At 35.9% G+C, this 19,642-nt stretch overlaps 1 long non-coding RNA gene across 1 annotated transcript; it reads left to right on the forward strand.

Annotated features, from left to right (window-relative positions):
- The first annotated feature begins 7,190 nt into the window (after window positions 1-7,190).
- Window positions 7,191-13,738, forward strand: LOC141561822 (uncharacterized). The gene is made up of 3 exons (XR_012488167.1): window positions 7,191-7,706; window positions 7,951-8,091; window positions 10,119-13,738. It is a non-coding gene; the product is annotated as an uncharacterized LOC141561822 (long non-coding RNA).
- The last annotated feature ends 5,904 nt before the right edge of the window (window positions 13,739-19,642 follow it).

Consider the following 19,642-nt stretch of genomic DNA (forward strand, 5'->3'; position numbering starts at 1 on the left):
TCTCTGTCAAGGAGTGGATAACATGCTTTATTATCTCCCCTCTGGAATCCTGGTTGGTCTTAGCTTCAGTGAGAATCTATAAATCTTTCAAAGGTCAGGTAATAACTTAATAGTTGATCCCTGATCTTTAGTATGCTGGTCTTTTTTCAAGGCTCGGCTGGGGATGTTAGGGCTTCTTTTCTCAATTTTCCTTGTGTCTATTTATATACTTGTCATATCTGGTGTGAGTTCCATCAAGGCAAGGATTTTTTTTCTCTTTGTCTTTTAATACCTAATACTTTGAGCAACTGGGTGGCAGATTAGATAGGATACTGGACTTGGAATCAGGAAACTTCTTCCTGAGTCCAAATCTGTCATCAGAAATTTATTAGTTTGTATGATGCTGGACAAGTCACTTCACTCTGTTTATCTCAGTGTCCTTATCTGTAAAACAAATTGAAAGAAAGAAATGGAAAACCAGGCCAGGATTTTTGCCAAGAAAACCCCAAATGGGATCAGTATAAGAGATATGATTAAAAAACAACTGAACATCAACTCAGTATCTTGAGGGCAATGACTAAGGAGAGGGCCTTGGAATCAGAAAAATCTGAATTAAAATTTAATGTCTGATAAAGCTAACTGTGTAACTCTGAGCAAATCAATTTACTTTTCAGTAGCCTGACGCAAGTCTTTTAAGACTCTAGTTATTGAGCAGACTCCTATCTGCTTTGGTAAAAGATGTTTCCTCACATAGGAGTTCCTCATCCTAGTGAAACCACAGATCCCAAAACTACTACTGGTGTTATGTTTTTTGTCCATTGCTGTTGTTTTTTTTGCCTAGGAAGCAATATGACTTAGACCTCATTTTACTTGAACTCTATGCAGTTTTTTGACATTGTTATTCCTCCCTCCTACTGAACACATCCTTTTTTTTTTTCTTGAAAGTATATTTTTTGTTTTAATTTTTTTTTTTAGGTTACACACATACATTTTTAAATATATATTTCCCTGTTGGAAGGAAAAACTATGAAAAAGAAAAAAAAGGTGAAAATAGTATGTATTGATACATATTCAATCTTCATAATTCTCTTTCTGGATGCAGATGACATTTTCCATTCAAAATTTATTGGGATTGCCTTGGATCACTGAATTGCTGAGAAGAACCAAGTCCATCATATAATTGATCATTACACAACCTTGCTGTTATTGTGTACAATATTTTCTTGGTTCTGTTTGCTTTATTCAGCATCGCTTCTATAAATCTTTCCAGGCTTTTCTAAAATCAGCCAGTTCATTGTTTCTTACAGAACAATAATATTCTTTTAACATTCATATACCGCAATTTATTCAGCCATTCCCTAACTGATGGGCATTCACTCAGTTTCTAGTTTCTTGTCACTACAAAAAGGGCTGCCACAAACATTTTTACACATGTGGGTTCTTCTCCCTCTTTTATGATCTCTTTGGAAAACAAACCCAGTAAAGACACTGCTGGATCAAAGGGTCATGCATTCTTCTTTTAACTTTCCTCTGCTCTGGTTTTTTCTGCTACCTCCCACCTCTTTGCTGAAGATGCCTTTGTTCATCTTTTTCCCATCTACAAATCATGGACATCCCTCATGGCTTCATTTTAGAACCCTTTCTCTCCACTCTTGGGTACATCTATCCCTAAAGTTCATTTATCATCTCTACCCAAATAACTTCCAACTCTATACCTGACACTAAACTCACTCCTCTGAGTGATTGAGAAGTCAGATCCCACAACAACTTCCTTTTAAATCTCTCCACTCCGATATCCAATTGATATCAAGTTAGTTATTTAAAATAAGACTTCTTCCCTAAACCCATTCAAGCTTCCCTTTTTCTGTCAGGGGCACAGAAATTCTTAACCTGGGGTCTAAGAACTTACTTTTAAGAATATTTTCATTTCAACTATGAAAGGCTTGGTTCTTCTCAATAGTTCAGCGATCCAAAGGAATCCCAATAGACTTTGGACAGAAAATGCCTTCTGCAACTAGAGAAAGAACTAAGGAGACTAAATGTAAATGAACACATGCTATGTTCATTTCTTTTCATTTTTCAAAAAATCTCTACTAAGGTTTTTCTCGTTTGTCTGATTTTTCTCTCTCAACATAATTCATAAAACAATGTATATCAAAAATAAATAAAATAAAATAAGAACATTCTCCTTGGATATTCCTTGTTTTTTATTTTATGCATTTATAAACATTATTCTGAGGAGGGTATCCTTTGGTCTTACCAGACTGCCAAAATGAGGCACAAAAAAGTTTAAAATCCCAGTTCTAGACACCCAGATTTGCAGCCTTGGAGCCATTCCTGACTGCCTTCCCTGTTACTCTTCATAGCCCATCAAGCCTCTACATCTTATTGATTCTCCCTCCACAGCATCACTAACAACATTCACCACTGATGGTTCCCTATTAGCCCTAAATACACTGAACTACAGTCGTTGTTTAAAGGCTATCAAAATCTGCCTCCATTCTAGCTCCCCAGCTTTACTGCATACTGTTCCCTTTCACCCTCACTCTGTTTCAGCCAAACTAAAATACTAGCTGATCCAGGAATTTGACATTCTGTCTCCTGTTTCCAGGCCTTTGCCCAGACATGATTGGAATGTGCAAATTTCGTCATCTCTGCCCTTAAGATCACTAGTTTCTTTTCAGGCTCAGTTTGGGTACTGCCTCCTAAATAAAACCTTCCCTCAGGACGCTGGCTGTTACTGATTTCCTCTATTCAAACCATATTTTTTTATGTGCCTATGTGTATACACATTCTTTGTAATGTCTGTTCCTTTAAGACAGGGGCTGTTCTGTGTTTGTCTTTTTATCCTCAGCAGCAAGTCGTGGACTTTCACAAAATGGACACTCATTTTTTCATTTTCAAATATATTTTAGTGTTTTTATTTTAATTTATATATATATAAATATATAATATTGATTATATATAATAATTATTATATATAATAATTTAAATTAATTTTGTTAAATAATTCTTAATCATCAATAAAAAATGTTACAGTCACTTTAAAATTTTTGAATTACAAATTTTCTTTCCCTTACCCTCTTCCCCCACCCATTGAAAAGTCAAGCAATATGATATTGATTACACATATCGAGTCATATAATACATATTTCCATATTAACTATGTTGTGAAAGGAAACACATATGAACATTTTTTTTAAATTAACTTTAAAATATGAAGGGAATATCTGGAAAGACTTTCATAAATTGATGCAAAGTAAAATGTACTGTGTACAAAGTTTTTTTGTTTTTGTTTGTTTGGTTTTTTGTTGTTGCTGAGACAATTAAGTGACTTACCCAGGGTCACTCAGCTAGGAAGTGCTAAGTGTCTGAAGTCAAATTTGAACTCTGATCCTCCTGACTTCAGAGCTGATGCTCTATCCACTGTGCCACCTAGCTGCCCCCTAACATGTTTAACATATATTGGATTGCTTGCTATCTAGGGAAGGGGGTGAGGGGAAGAAAGGGAAATTTTGGAAGGTAAGGCTTTGTTAGGATCGATGTTGAAAAATTACTCATGCATATGCTTCGTAAATAAAAAGCCTTAATTAAAAAAAAAATAAATAAATAGTATTCTCAATGAGGGGGTTGGGGCAGGAGGAGGAGAAAGAATCTGGAACTCAAAGTTTTTAAAATTAATATTAAACATTGTTTTTACATAGAACTAGGAAAAATACAAAATTCTAAAAATAATAAAGAAAAAAGTATGTTTCAATCTACTCTTACGTTTCATTAGGAATTTATTTTGAATTGAATTGAAAAGCTGATGGTCTCTTAGTATGCCTTAATAATAATTTCCTCCTTTCAAAGGTGTAGGAAATAAGGAGGAGGGTTGTTATTCTAGACCTGATTATCATCAATAAGGAAAAAAAATGGTTTCTGGGGTCGAAAATTATAAGAAGCTTAGAAGCTTGGAAGATGGAGAACATGTCATTTTAAAATTTTTAACAGGGGAGACGAACGTGAAGCAGAATCTGACATACATCCTAGGTTAAGGACAGATTTGAAAGAGATCATAGATCTAGAAAAAGAAGGTAATTTAGGGGCCCCTAAAGTTTTAGCATCCCCTTTTTACAGGTGAGAAAATTGAGGCTAAATGACTTAAAACACTTAAGGGATAGGAAGTGGTTAAATGACCTCAAGCATCTAAGGGATAAGAAGCTCTAAAAAGTAGAGTAACAGAATTAGGGTTAAAATATCACTATGATAATTTTCCAGCCAGGGGTTTTAGTTAGCTGAAGTATAATCCCTGAATTGCTTAGATGCTTTTACCTGAGCTGTCCCATTTTCTTCAGTTGCAGTATATACCAGCATCATGATGGCAAATATCTTTGATGAACATACATCTCCCTTTTTTATGCCTTTCCTAATGTTTCTCATCAGAGATGCATCAAATAAAACCCAAATATGGCCTAAATGAACTTGGAGACCCCAATTAACTGAAATACAATTATCCAAGACCCTCAGTTTAGTAGAAAACATTGTCTCTCCGTCCCCAGAAAGGTAGAAGGTAGGTCAGAATCAGTCCCTTAGAGGATGTCTTCCTCTTAATGGATGCTTTCAGTCTTTCCTCAAAGCTGTAAGTAGGGTGCTTCTGACCTTCTGCCAGGTCTTTCCCCCAGTACAGCCTAGAAGCAGAAATGGAGATTTTCACTTTTTTTTTTTTTTTTCCTGAGGCAATTGGGATTAAGTGACTTACCCAGGGTCACACAGCTAGGAAGTGTTAAGTGTCTGAGGTTAGATTAGAACTCAGATCCTCCTGACTTCAAGGTCAGCACTCTATCCACTGCACATCTTGCCTCCCCTGATTTTCAAATTATTACACTTAAGGAAGAAAATAAAAAAATAAGAAACAAAGAAAATAAAATGTATGCTTCAATCTGCCCTCAGAGTTTTCATTAGGAATTTACTTTGATATTATTTTTTCTAGGTCATTAAAATAGTTTTTTGGGAGTCTGATTGGTATAGTGCTAAATAAATAGATTAGTTTAGGTAGTATTGTTATCAAAAAATAACAACAAAATTCATATGGAAAAACAAAAGGTCAAGAATTTCAAAGGAATTAATGAAAAAAAAAAATCAAATGAAGGTGGCCTAGCAGTACCGGATCTAAAATTATATTATAAAGCAGCAATTACCAAAACCATTTGGTATTGGCTAAGAAATAGAATAGTTGATCAGTGGAATAGGTTATGTTCAAAGGACAAAATAATCAATAACTTTTGGGATAAGAACTTAATGTTTGACAAAAATTGCTGGGAAAATTGGAAACTAATATGGCAGAAACTAGGCATTGACCCACACTTAACACATACACAAAAATCAGGTCAAAATGGGTTCATGACCTGGGCATAAAGAATGAGATTATAAATAAATTAGAAAAACATAGGATAGTTTACCTCTCAGACCTGTGGAAGAGGAATGAATTCATGTCCAAATAAGAACTAGAGATCATTACTGATCACAAAATATATCAAATTGAAAAGTTTTTGTACAAACAAAACTAATGCAGATAAAATTAGAAGGGAAACAATAAACTGGGAAAACATTTTTACAGTCAAAGGTTCTGATAAAGACCTCATTTCCAAATTATATAAAGAATTGACTCTAATTTATAAGAAATCAAGCCATTCTCCAATTGATAAATGGCCAAAGGATATGAACAGACAATTCTCAGATGAAGAAATTGAAACTATTTCTAGCCATGTGAAAAGATGCTCCAAGCTATTATTAATCAGAGAAATGCAAATTAAGACAACTCTGAGATACCACTTCTTACCTGTCAGATTGGCTAGAATGACAGAGAAAGATAATGCAGAATGTTGGAGGGGATGTGGGAAAACAGGAACACTGATACATTGTTGGTGGAGTTGTGAAAGAATCCAGCCATTCTGGAGAGCAGTTTGGAACTATGCTCAAAAAGTTATCAAACTGTACATGCTCTTTGACTCAGCAGTGTTACTACTGGGCTTATATCCCAAAGAGATTTTAAAAAAGGGAAAGGGACCTGTATGTTCAAGAATGTTTCTGGCAGCCCTCTTTGTGGTGGTCAGAAAGTGGAAACTGAGTGGATGCCCATCAATTGGAGATTGGCTGAATAAATTGTGGTATATGAATATTATGGAATATTATTGTTCTGTAAGAAACGACCAACAGGATGATTTCAGAAAGACCTGGAGAGACTTACATGAACTGATGCTGAGACCAAGAGATCATTATATACTTCAACAACAATACTATATGATGATCAGTTCTAATGGACGTGGCCATCTCCAACAATGAGATGAACCAAATCAGTTTCAATAGAGCAGTAATGAACTGAACCAGCTACACCCAGGGAAAGAACTCTGGGAGATGACCATGAACCACTACATAGAATTCCCAATCCCTCTATTTTTGTTCACCTTCACAGGCTAATTGTACACTGTTTCAAAGTCCGATTCTTTTTGTACAGCAATACAACTGTTTGGACATGTATACATATATTATATTTAATTTGTACTTTAACATATTTAACATGTATTGGTCAACCTGCCATCTGGGGGGGGGGGAAGGAGGGGAAAAATTGGAACAAAATGTTTGGCAATTGTCAATACTGTAAAATTACCCATGCATATATTTGGTAAATAAAAACTATAATAAAAAAATAATAAGCTTAAAAAAAAAAGGAATTTACTTTGAATTTATGGTGGCCAAGGATGTTGGAAGCCCCGTGTTCATTTCCCCTTGGAAGTGGGAGCCAGGAAGCCAAGTGACTGATTCAATGGGTGAGTTAATCCGGGATGAACCTTTTCGCTTCTGAGTCTCAGTAGGAAGCCCCTAGGAAACCTTTAGAGTGGGAGCAGCTACTTGGCGCAGTAGAGAGAGCACCAGCCCTGAAGTCACGAGGACCTGAGTTCAAATCTGGTCTCTGGGTGACCCTGGGCAAGTCACTTTAGGGAAAAAACAATGAGAGAGAGGAAAGTTCAGAATAAAGACCTGGTGTTATTTATCAGGCACTCAGCCCTCATCTGCCATGCAAAGTATTCTCCACCAGAGGGTGCTTTTGGGTAACTCTAATTCTCAGAGTCGGCCGCCTGTCTCCCGTTAGTTCCGCCCTTTAAGTGGGTGGAAACACTTGTCTCGGAGGATTTGGTGTGAATTTATTTAATCAGATCATGGCTCACTAGGCAGGCACCCATCCTACTGCCTCCTCCTATTTGTTGTCCCACTGCTGAATTTCCATTGACTCACGCATATATATTGAGCTTACAGATAGAAGACGTTGCAAGCGTATCTAGGAAGCAGACATTTGGTCAGTATTCAGGAGGTGTCCAAAACCAACCTCGTCTCTGTGAAACTGGACCGGCCCTGGGACCTTGCACTGGGGAATTGAGTAAATGACATAGGGGAAGTACGACTGCCCAAGCACATACTCGGGGTAGGGACAAATGCAGGCAAGAGGTCACATGAGCAGTCCCATAACTGCAACCTCCCCCCCTGCCCTTTTTCTGCTTTTTATTGTTTTGTTTTGAGAGGGAGACTAGCAGCTTGCCATTCCATTCCATTCCATTGGCTGACGCCAGCAGCAGAGAACAAGAGAGAGAGGGCCGCTGAGCCAAGAACCGCCGCTGGCCGCTTGTTTGTGACTTCCACCGAACCACCGAAGTCCGAACTTTGGGCGAATTGGATCAGATAAGACCAAGGTACTGTGGGGTGAGACTGGCCAGTGAGCAAGAGTGCACTGGCTGAAAGCTTCTTGAGGACAAGAACTGGTTGACTGAGTTTTGGGGGGATTTTTTTGCCTTTTGGGGTTTTTGGGGGGTCGGGGTACCCCCAGCACTCAGCACAGCTGCTGTTTCAATCCTTTCAGTCCTGATCCCATTTGGGGTTTTCTTGGCAAAGATACTGGAATGGTTTGTTATTTCCTTCTCCATCTCATTTTTATAGATGGGGAAATTGAGGTAAACTGGATGAAGTGACTTGTCCAAGATCACACAACTAATACATTTCTGAGGACAGATTTGAACTCAGGCAGATGCCTTCTAGACTCTATCCACATTGCCACCTAACTGTCCAAAGTGACACAAGGTAGGTGTTTAATCAAAATTTATTGAATTGAGTGAAATCTCAGTAACTGGTGAAATCAGCTGGGAGACAACTATCAACCCCTAGGACTTTCTTCCTATTTCTTCATCATTTGAAGAGCCAATCCCTGTAGTTTCCATGCCCTTGGTCTTTCTCAGGACCTGCACATATGGAAGAGATTCAGGTGGGAGAGGGAAGGGGACACAAATCAGCAATGTGTCCCAAAAGAGAGAAGTATTTACCAAAGTTCTTTAAATTTTTACTTTAAGATTACCCATAGAGAACATTGTGCACAGTAACAGCAAGATTATGTGATGATCAACTGATAGACGTGGCTCTTCTCAGCAATATGGTGATAGAAGGCAATTTTAATGGTATTGAGGTAGAAAATGCTACCCACATCCAATGAGACAACTATGGAGATTGAATGTAGATTGAAGCATAGTATTTTCACCTTTGTTTGCTTTTCTTTCTCATGTTTATTCCATTTTTTGGTCTGATTTCTCTTGTACAACATGATTAACACGGAAATGTTTAAAAGGATAGAACATATTAAATTTTAAAAATTAAAGATTATTTATAAGTATGGGAGGGGTGTGTGCGTATGTGTATGTGTTGTGTGTGTACTACTGAGGGTCCAATCCTCACACCATACCTAATATCCATTTAGAAGCTTAGATCCTTCTAGAAATGTGTAAAGGAAAAGGTCTTAATCCTCCCTACTTCAAAGTGAGTGAAAGTATCCTCTAATTGTTTCCTGTTGGCTTACTGTGTGATTACAAAAAGCCTTTTAAGGTCTGCTGAGGCTGAACAGAGTGTGCAAACTAAGGTCTCAAACATAAACACTCTCTTGCCTGGATGTGAACAAAACAAGAACTGCTGTGAGCTGCTTGATGTAGCTTACTCTCCTTCCCTTACCTGGTCACCATGTGGCTGTGAATGCACGGTACTGTCTTTCTTCTATTTCTATTATGCTTGCTTGAAATTGGGGGAATGAGTACTGGATAGGAAATGGACCACATTATGACCTTGTGAGCTTCAAAAGTTTGGAAGAGTTAAACAGTATTCTTTACAGTTATTTTAAAGGGAATTTATCTTTCTATCTCTTACAGTTGGACTTTGTTGGTAACATATAGAAATGCCAAATATTTATGTGGATTTCTTTTGTATCCTGAAAACAGTACTCTCAGTGAACAAAACCAGAAGCAATAGTAGTATAGTCTAGTGACTACTCCTGCTCCTGGAGAATTCAGCTGAGACCTCAAATTTTAGTTTTGCAAGAGAATTTCTGGCTCAACTTTATTACTTTTATTAAGATGAACATCACATAACTAGCTAGAGCTCTGGTGTTAATAGTTATTTTGCAAATTTCAGCTTTAACCCTAGTATTTACTGATTAGTTTATTATTTTGCCTTCTATTCTTTGTTCTTTGATGGATAAATCTCCTTTGCCTTCTGTAAAATTCTATCATGTCCATTCTGCTCATGTAACTAAGATCAGTATAAAGTTGCTGAAAATGATTGCTCAGGGTCCAATGTATATCCTGGGTCTGTTCTCTGAGTGTTTAGTAAATTAAATCAATTTAAAATTTTTTTTAAAGGTACTTCTGCCAATCATCCTTATCAATGAATCTTTTGACAACACTAAATAATGCTGGCTATTATTATTGCCAAGTGGGGAATGAAGGATCCAAAGCCAAACTGTTTGTCTAATTAAAATATATAAATATATTAGAAATTACCACAAACAATAAACTCAATGGTTACAACAACATATAGTCATTTCCATACCCCTAGATCACTGTCAAATTCTGAAACAGAAAGATCTTACTCATTATCTGTGTAATTCTGGGGACAAATCACTTACCAAATCATTCAGTTTCCTTAATAATAAAATGGTAATAACAGCATACCTTCCCTACAGGCTTGTTGTTGGGATCAAATGAGATAATATTTGTAAAGCACTTAGTACAGTGCCTATTCATAATAGGTGCTAATGCTCTTTTTTTTTTCTCCCTCCCTTTACACAGAAGGAAACTGAGGCCCAGTGTGGAAAAATAAATTACCTAAATTCATATGAATCAGTGGCAGATTTGGGACAACATCCCACAAATGGACCTCTAGCCTATTTCTCCATTTCCAAGTTTGCATGAGGGACCAAATTTGAGTTACTTCTGGATTTTGATGGGAAAAAGCCATGTAGTGGTAAGTGTATTAGGAAACATTTATTAAGTGCCTTCTATGTGACAGGCACTGTTCTAAATACTCTATTATATTATAATATTTAAGTATCATCTCCTTTAAACTTCATAATAACTCTGGGAGTTAGGTATTATTAAATCATTACTTCCATTTTATTTATTTTTTTATTTTTTTGAGGCTGGGGTTCAGTGACTTGCCCAGGGTCACACAGCTAGGAAGTGTTAAGTGTCTGAGACCAGATTTGAACTCAGTTCCTCCAGAATTCAGGGCTGGTGCTCTATCCATGCACCACCTAGCTGCCCCATTACTTCCATTTTATAACTGAAAAAAAACCTGAGAGAGATTAAAGTGACTTGCTTAAGGATCTGATATTTAATTTGGTTTTGTTTGTTTGTTTGTTTGTTTGTTTTGCATGCCCAATTAATTGATCTCTTCTTTCTCTCTTCATATAATTAGAGATACAAAATTTTCTCAAGAACTACTTTGGCTACATCCCATAAATTTTAGTATGTTGTCTCATTTAGTATGTCATTATCTTGGATGAAATTCTATGAGTTGTTATTTGACCCACTCATTCTTTAGAATTAGATTATTTAAATTCAGATGGTTTTTACTCTGTCTTTCCTTGGTTCTTTATTGAATATAATTTTTATTGCATTGTGATCTGAAAAGGAAGCATTTACTATTTCTGTCTGCATTTGATTGTGAGGTTTTTAATGACCTAATGCATGGTCAATTTTTGTGTAGGTGCCATGTACTGCTGAGGAAAAGATAAATTTCTTTCTGTCCCTATTCAATTTTCTCCAGAGCTTCTCATATCTATGTTTTCTAGGTTTCTATTAACCTTCCTAGTTTCTTTCTTATTTATTTTATGATTAGATTTATCTAATTCTGAGAGGGAGAGGTTGAAGTCTCTCACTAACCAAGTATCTGAACAAATATGTATTTGAGATCACATTTGAACTCAGGTCTTCTTGTCTCCAAGACTAGCTCTTTGTTCACTGAGCCACCTATGCGCCTCATATTATGAGTTCCTGATAAAAGGAGGTCCCCTCCAGATCTACTTGAAATTTCTAGGGGGCAATTAACAGGGACAATGGGGTGGGAATTTTTACTTCTTTGGGACTTTAAGCAACTATATTTGTATTATTTAAAATTCAGGCAATCGATAATGAGATTTAAGAATGTGGTCTCTGATTGATTCATTTACATCTTGTAAAGAGTGTGCTCCTTTCAGATTTGGACTAGCCTATTTGACTTGAAAGTACCAGACAATTTGGCCAGAGATTTGCAGAGATAACCGGCTTGCCCCTTGATTCAGAGAGAATTTAAAAGTAGTTGGCAGAGGTGGTCAGCCAGTTATAAAGAAAGATCTCATCTTCAGGAGACTTGCAGACATCCTTTGGAGGGTCCAGCAAAAAAAAAAGGGAGATTTTTTTCTATTATAGAATAGTATCTTCCAGTGCTTGAGAAAGAAGAGAACGGAATTTGGTAAGACAAGGAAAGAAGTTAGAAAGGTTGGGAATGAAAGAGACAGAAATGTGCTAATGAGGTGAGAAGGTGCTAATGAGGTGAGAAAGTATTAAAGTAGTGAGAAGGAAAGTGATTCTTCTCCGGAGCTACTAACAAGAATGACAAAAGACTGAGCTCCTCATTTCCAATAATTATGGAGAGCAGAGGAATTTTGCAATGAATTTAAAATTCATTTTTAAATTATTTTAAAATTTATTTAAAATTATTCAATATTTATATTTTTGCCAAAGCCAAATAAATGATTGTCACCTGAAAAGTACCAAGGGGTAGGTCACAGGCTTTCCATCAGGAAAACCTGAATTCTAATCCTACCTCGGACATTTATTATCATTGAGACCATAGACCAATAATTTAAGATCTATGGACCTCCATTGTTTTATTCACAAATCCAGGAAGGATGTATGATGTGTCAGAGGACTCCAGGTGTGGAAACTTCCTCCACCCAGAGAAAATCTACAACCTTTCTTAAAGACTTAATAGATATGTTCTAGGAAGTTGTCCAAAGGTACATATAGGTTTTCTATGATTATACAAGTATCACTATATCACATTGATTACTGTCTTGGGGAGGGGAGAAAGGAGGATGAAAAAAAATGGAAATTAATATCTTATAAAAGTGAATGTTGACAATTAACAAATAAATAAATGGTTATTTATTTAAACCAAAGATACATATAGGTTGTGACTTGTTACTAGTTTTAAGCATTTGCTTTTTTGGTAGAAAAATAAAAAAAGAGATGTGGGTGAGATACATTACTCTAATTACCTAAATTGCTAGTGCTAAAGAATAGTCTTTAATAGACTAATGTAAGTTTGAAAATAGATCTCTACAATAAAGGAAAATGAAAAATGTTGGAGAGGATATGGGGAAATTGTGAACGATTCCAATCATTCTGGAGAACAATTTGGAACTATGCCCAAAGGACAACCAAACTATGCATACATACCCTTCAACAAACAAGTGTGGTATATGAATGTAAAGGAATACTATTGTGCTATAAGAGATGATGAGCAGCTAAATCACTATTGATCAGAGAAAATGCAAATTAAGACAACTTTGAGGTACCATTGCACAGCTCTCAGATTGGCTAAGATGACAGGAAAAGATAATGATAAATGCTTGTGTGAAAACTGGGACATAAATTGTTGGTGGAGCTGTGAACTGATCCAACCCTTCTGGAAAGCAATTTGGAACTTTGCCCAACGGGTTATCAAACTGTGTATACCCATTAATCCAGCAGTGTTTCTACTGGGCTTATATCCCAGAGAGATCTTTAAAAAGGGAGAAAGACCCAGGTGTGCGAAAATGTTTGTGGCTGCCCTTTTCGTAGTGGCCAGAAACTGGAAACTGAGTGGATGCCCATCAATTGGAGAAGGACTGAATAAGTTATAGTATATGAATGTTATGGAATATAATTGTTCTGTAAGGAATGACCATCAGGATGATTTCAGAGAGGCCTGGATAGACTTACATGAACGGATGCTGAGTGAAATGAGTAGAACCAGATCATTATACACTGTAACAAGAAGACTATATGATAATCTATATGACGATCAATTCTGATGGACGTGGCTCTCTTCAACAATGAGGTGATTTAGGACAATTCCAATACACTTGTGAGGAAGAGAGCCATCTACACTCAGAAGGAGAGCTGTGGATACTGAGTGTGGATCCCAGTGTGGTGTTTTCACTTTTTTGTTGTTGTTGTTTGCTTGCTTTCTGTTTTCTTTCTCAATTTTTTTCCTTTTTTTTTTTTAACCTTCGAGGAGCACCTAAATGTATCTAACGCTCTACCTGAGTGATTCATGCTTATGTTTTTATTTGTTCATGGTGTCTCAGGTGGGATGGGGTTCCTTTGTATATCTTAAACATTTTTGTGGTGAAGGAAATAAAAATTATTGCATATTTAGCATTCATATTGTACACTGATTTTTCTTGTACAGCATTAGTGTGGAAATATGTACAGAAGAACATGTATAGAAGAATGTGTTTAACATATATTACTAGCCATCTTGTGGAGGGAGTGGGGGGAGGGAGGAAGAAAAAAAACTTGGAATACAAGGTTTTGCAAGGGTTGTTGTTGAAAACTATCTTTGCATATATTTTGAAAATAATAGGTTATTATTGAAAAAGAAAAGAAAAGAAATGATGAGCAGGCAGGTTTCAAAAAGCCCTGGAAGGACTTGTGTGAACTGATGCAAAGTGAAATGAGCAGAATCAGGAAAACATTATACAATATCACCACATTGTATAATGATCGACTATAAATGACTTAGCTCTTCTCAGCAATACAATGGCCCAAGACAATTCCAAAGTATTCATGAGGGAAAATATTATCCACATCCAAATAAGAACATAATGGACTCTGAATGCAGATCAAAGGACAATATGTTCACTTTATTTTTTCATAGATTATTCCTTTTGGTCAGTTTCTTTTCTTTTCTTTCTTTTTTTACAACTGACAAATATTGAAATATATTTTACATGATTGTACATATATAACCTATATCAAATGACTTATCATTGTAGAAAAAGGGGAAGAATGGAAGAAAGAGTGGGAGAAAAATTTAGAACTCAAAATCTTATAAAAATTGTCTTTAAGTATAATGAAAAAAATACTATTAAAAAAAGAAAAAAGGTCCCTAGAGGAATATCCCAGGTCTCTCTACTATTTAACCTTTAAAAAATGTTAACAGTCAAATACTTGAGTCTTTTTTTTTTTTGTTGTTGTTTGTTTTGTTTGTCACACAGCATCCTCACCACAACTCTGGGAGGAAGTTACTATTATGAGCTCCATTTTACAGTTGAGGAAACTGAGGTCAGAGATTAGGCGTCAAGCCCAGAGCTTCACAGCTAGTAAGTAACTGAGTTTGGATTTGAACTGAATTCTGCCAAACTCCAAGCCTAGGGCTCTGTTTACCTACCTACTAAGTTGAAGAACAGCTGGGAACTGGAAACCAGGATAGTGAAGAGTCTTAGGATCATACTATGTTGCTATGCTGGATTCCATGTTGACTTTGAATATTGAGTCTTTGTCCCCCTTTGCCTCTGTCCTGGGCTGTGGACTGATGATATAATAGCATCCCACAAGAGACTATGCTGGGGAGACAATGAGGCTTTCTTCTCTGCTGACACCATATGGCCCTTTGAGAAACGGGGCCTCTTTGGTATGTTTCATTCATTCTTTTTCATTTCAGAGTCTCTGACCATTATAGTTTCAAAGGACAAGTGAACAAATCATCCCAATCTGGAAATCAGAATCCAGTTCATATTTACAATTAATGCTGCATTGATGCTCAGTGAGCAGTCTTTGTATTAGTAGAAGGACTCATTCATCAGCGATCCCAACTTTGGCCGTGAACTTGGCAGGACCAACGGAGCTGATTTGCAAGCTTTATTTTTCTCCCCATACCATTCTCCACTAAGGTAGTGTGGTAAGGATTCTCAGAATATACAATGATATAATACAATTCCAAAGAACTCATGATGGAAAATGTTATCTACATCCAGATAAAGAATTGGATGGAGTGTGTATATGTCTCTTTCTATGTCTTTGAAGTAAATATCCTCTTGTAAAAGTTACCCAGTGTTAAATGCTTGAATGGAATGGGGATGTTAGTCATTAGTCTCCTTAAAATCAGGGGAAATAGTGGAGGCTTCAGCTAATATCAGTAGAGAAGAGACATCCACAAATCCTTCCATGTATTCTGAAGACTGAAGGGAAATAGAGTCCTGAGAAAGTTGAATTTTAGTGTTCATATTATGTGAGCATTGATCAGGGACTAGTAATCCTGAGAATGAAAATGGAGAGGGGGTGGAAATAACCTGATGGCTAACCATAAATTCAAGAGTTTCCAGTTTTTAGAGTTCCTTAATTTAAGAATCTGACACTAGCCTCTCAGGGAGAGAGAACTTCTCAATAATGTATAATATCAAAAGGAAGAGAACTGAACCAGAGATGAAAGGTTTAAAAAGAAGAGAGACTAGCATATCCTGACCTGGCTAACCTCCATGACATTTCTGTGAGTTGTTCAGATGGTGCTGGTCTGAGATAGATGTGAAATATTTGTTCAGCAGTCACAATGGTTTGTTACCTTCAGAGGGGCACCTAAATATATCTAGTGCTCTACCTGAGTGATTCATGCTTATGTTTTTATTTGTTCATGGTGTCTCAGGTGTGGTGAGTTCCTTTGTATATCTTAAACATTTTTTGTGGTAGAGGAAATAAAGGTTATTGCATATTTAGCATTCATATTGTATATTGAGTGCCTGGGGCAGGGATACAGCCTATTTTCACTTTTGGGGAACCCTAAACCTAAACCATTTTTGTTATTATTCAATCATTTTATTCACATCTGATTCTTTGCAACCCTACTTGGGGTTTTCTGGGCAAAGATACTGGGTTAGTTTGCCATTTTCTTTTCCAGTTTATTTTACCAGTGGGAAAACAGGCACACAGGGTGAAATGATTTGCTCAGGGTCACACAACTAAATCTGTCTGATTTAAATTTAGGTCTCCCTGATTCCAAACCTGGCATTCTTATCTACTGCATCACCTAAGTGCTTTAAAATATGAACCATATCTAAGCTTTATTTTGTGCTGGAACTCTGCCTTCCCAGAAATAAGCCGGAGTCAGGATCAGTAATGAGAGAGAGAGAGAGAGAGAGAGAGAGAGAGAGAGAGAGAGAGAGAGAGAGAGAGAGAGAGAGAGAGAGAGAGAGAGAGAGAGAGAAAGAGAGAAAGAGAGAAAGAAAGAGAGAGAGAGAGAGAGAGAGAGAGAGAGAGAGAGAGAGAGAGAGAGAGACAGAGACAGAGAGAGAAGAGAGAGAGAAAGAGAGAGAGAGAGAGAGAGAGAGAGAGCCTCAATTTCTCAATTTCCTCTTCCTCCTCTTAGAATAGCTGGGGAGGGTCAACCTTCAAACAAGTTAATAGAGAACCATGCAATTGGCAAATTTGCTCAGTTCTAGCCCTTTACAATTTTGGAAGTAGTCTTGAATTAATTCAGTCAGGGACAATGAACCAAAGAGAAAAACTGACCCTTCTGGGATCAACATTTAGGATTCAATATTTGGGGCCTTGGCCATGGGAGTCGTGTGTGTATGTATACATACTACATATTCATATATATATATATATATATATATATACATACAGAAATATATGTGTAGATATATATAGTTATAGATATAGATATATGCATATAGAGGTATTAATAGGTAGGAATGAGAAGGGAAGGAAAGGAATTGGCATTTATATAGTACCAACTATGTGTCTGTCATTGTGCCTAAATGTTTTTTAAAAATATTATTTCATTAGATAGGTGTAAGGATTGATGGATAGATAGATGGATGAATGGAAGCATAGATAGATATTGAAATAGAGAAATCTTATCTCTCCCCTGAACTCCAATCCCACAATTCCTACTGCCTGTTGGACATCTACACACATATCCCATAAGCATTTCAGACATGTTAAAAACAGAGCTCATTGCATCCTTCCTCCAAATTTCCTTATTTCTGTTGAGAATACCATCACCTTGTTAGGCCCCCAATTTATAATTATGGAGTCATCTTTGACTCTTCCATCACTCTCACCCCTCCCCAAATGCAATTTCTTTCCAAGTCTTATGATTTTTACCTCCAAAACATCCTTATCTGTCTTGACTCTGCTTTTACATGGCCTCTAGCCCAACTTAGGTCATCACCTCTTATATACAATAGCCTTCGAAATGGTCTTTCCATCCCATTCTTCAAATAGTTCCCAAAGATCTGACCAGAAAAATCTCTAGGGGATTCCTTTTGCTTCTAAAATAAAATGCAAAATCTTCAGTCACCAACACTGTACAACCCCATTTCCCTTTCCAGACATTTCGTACTATTTTCCCTTTCCTGAATTCTTCATTGCAGTAAAACTGGTTTCCACACATGACATTCCACCTCCACTTCTGGATTCCAGAACTAGAACATTCTCCCTTTTTGCCTTTGTTCGATAGAATTCCTGTTGTTATTGTTTAGACATTTTCATTCATTTGGAGCTCTTTGTGACTTCTTTGGGGTTTTCTCAGCAAAGGTACTGGCATGGTTTGCCATTTCCTTTTCCACTTTATTTGACAGATGAAGCAAACAGGGCTGAGTGACTAGCCCAGTGTTAGACACAGCTAATAAGTTTCTCAGACTGGATTTGAATTCAGATCTCCCACAGTTCTATACGCTAGATCATTGAGGAATTCCTGGCTTCTTTAAAACAATGCTAAGGAAGAGAAAACATAACATTATAGATAGGACACTGGATTTAGGAATACCTGGGTTCAAATGCTGTCTCTGATACTTACTATTGTGACCTTAAATAAGTCCATTAATAATCTCTCTGTGTTTCAGTTTCCTTATCAATAAAATGAGTGGCCTGAATTCAATGGCCTCTGAGGTCTTTTCTAAGTCTTAATCCAAGAGCCCAAGAGAAGTCATTTCCACCAAGAGGTGATTCCTGCCTCTGTCCTACCTTCCATCTCTCAGTTCTGACTCATGCTTGAAATTTTATATATATGTACATATATATATGTAATTATATATATTAAATATGGAGCTATAAAATATAAAGTAATTTCAAGCATGCTTGAAGTTATTTTATATTATATGTAACTATATAATTATATATATTACATATGTAACTATAAAATGTAATTTTAAGCATGCTTCAAATTATTTTATATTTATACTATATGTAACTATATATTTTATATATGTAATTATATATTACATATATAACTATAAAATATAATTTCAAGAATGTTGAAATTATTTTATATTTTATATATGTAACTAAATTATATATATATAATTATATATTACACATGCAACTATAAAATATGTAATTTCAAGACTGCTTGGAATGATTTTATATTATATATGTAACTATATATTATATTCATATATAATGTATATGTAACTATAAAATATCAAGCAATTTCAAGACTGCTTAGAATGATTTTGTATTATATATGTAACTATATATTATATACATATATAGTTATATATATATTACAATGTAACTATAAAATATCAAGTAATTTCAAGGCTGCTTGGAATGATTTCATATTATATATGTAACTATATAGTATATACATATATAATGTATATGTAACTATAAAATATCAAGTAATTTCTTTTTTTTCTTTTTTTATTTTATTTAGAATTTTTTTCCATAGTATATATGCATGAGTAATTTTTTTTATAATATTATCCCTTGTATTCATTCTTCCAAATTATCCCCTCCCTCCCTCCACTCCCTCCCCCGGATGACAGGCAATCACATATATTTTACATGTGTTACAATATAACCTAGATACAATATATGTGTGTAAATCCAATTTTCTTGTTGCACATTAAGTATTAGAATATCAAGTAATTTCAAGGCTGCTTGGAATGATTTTATATTATATATGTAACTATATAGTATATACATATATAATTTTATATATATATATATATATATTACAATGTAACTATAAAATATCAAGTAATTTCAAGGCTGCTTGGAATGATTTTATATTATATATGTAACTGTATATTATATAATATATAAATTATATATATATGTTACATATGTAACTATAAAATGCCAAACAATTTCCAGCCTGAGTAAATACCTAGAGGAGTAAGGCATGAGGACAGTACTCACACACTGTTACACTTTGTGCACATATGTTCTATTCACCCAGTAGAGTAGAAACGCCCCTGAGGGCAGCACTGCTTTGTTTTTTCATTTGTGTGCCCAGCGTATGGTAACCCAGAGGCTTACACACGCCAGCCATGGAGCCA

The sequence above is a fragment of the Sminthopsis crassicaudata genome, chromosome 1, assembly GCF_048593235.1.
Source record: "Sminthopsis crassicaudata isolate SCR6 chromosome 1, ASM4859323v1, whole genome shotgun sequence".
NCBI lineage: Eukaryota > Metazoa > Chordata > Mammalia > Dasyuromorphia > Dasyuridae > Sminthopsis > Sminthopsis crassicaudata.